Here is a 788-nt window from a genome sequence, read left to right on the forward strand (position 1 = left end):
CCTCTGTGGACAAAGCAACTTCCCTTCATCTGATGACCATCCCTCCAACCAAGCAACGTTGTGCTCATAATGTGCTTGCAGGACGGAAAGCCCAGAGCTGAGCTCAGCACTGAGAGCAACACATCTGGGGTTCAGAAAGCGATGAACCCCGGGAGGTAGGGTATGTGGTTTGGACCTGCTCCCCGGTGTCATCAGGACTTGGGAACTGCCGGGCCAGGTACAAATGGCTGTGAAACTCTACCTGTTTACCCCAAGTGTCCACGGAGGCAATCAGAGGGCAGTGTATACAAACACCAGCCAGGAACGTGAGGACCCCTGAACCCCGGCCTCCTCCTCATCTGCCTAAGCAAGAAGGAGAAGTGGGATTCTGCACAAGGAGTGTGCTGAAGGCTTGCTGCAAGGAAGGGCCGGAGTAGGGGCTTCTGGAAGCTTTCTGGGAACTGCAGGCTGAGCAGAGGATGCTGGGCGCTGGTAAGCAGTGAGGTGAGAGGGTGGGCAGTGATAACTTTGAAGGTGGTGTCCACTTGGAGGTGGGGCGCGCGCAAGCCATGTCCCCACACCAGCCCACTGTCCCTGCAGTGCAACTTGGTCCAGGAACTGCCGGCGTGTAGGTAGGCAGGTTGCAAGTGGGCACACCTGGGCGTAAATGGACACACCTGGGGACCGAGCGGAGTGGGAAGGTGGCTGGGTGCCGGCTCCACGACATTGAGAGGAGGGCGGCCGCGGGACCACCTGGGGCTGAACTGTCCCACAGGCTCCAGACACCCGCTCTCCCCAGGGAGAGCCCT

The 788-nt window shown here is 59.4% G+C and overlaps 1 long non-coding RNA gene across 2 annotated transcripts in view; it reads right to left on the reverse strand.

Moving 5' to 3' along the window:
- Window positions 1-676, reverse strand: part of LOC105299533 — a 183,894-nt gene extending 183,218 nt beyond the window's left edge. Inside the window, exon 1 of one of the 2 annotated variants that reach the window (XR_002783100.1) lies at window positions 657-676. This is a non-coding gene — a long non-coding RNA (uncharacterized LOC105299533). Of the gene's footprint in view, window positions 1-241; window positions 263-656 lie in introns of those variants that run through there. The other variant, XR_002783099.1, reaches the window with a different exon arrangement.
- Window positions 677-788: the final 112 nt, after the last annotated feature.

The sequence above is a fragment of the Pteropus vampyrus genome, unplaced genomic scaffold (assembly GCF_000151845.1).
Source record: "Pteropus vampyrus isolate Shadow unplaced genomic scaffold, Pvam_2.0 Scaffold188, whole genome shotgun sequence".
Classification (NCBI taxonomy): domain Eukaryota; kingdom Metazoa; phylum Chordata; class Mammalia; order Chiroptera; family Pteropodidae; genus Pteropus; species Pteropus vampyrus.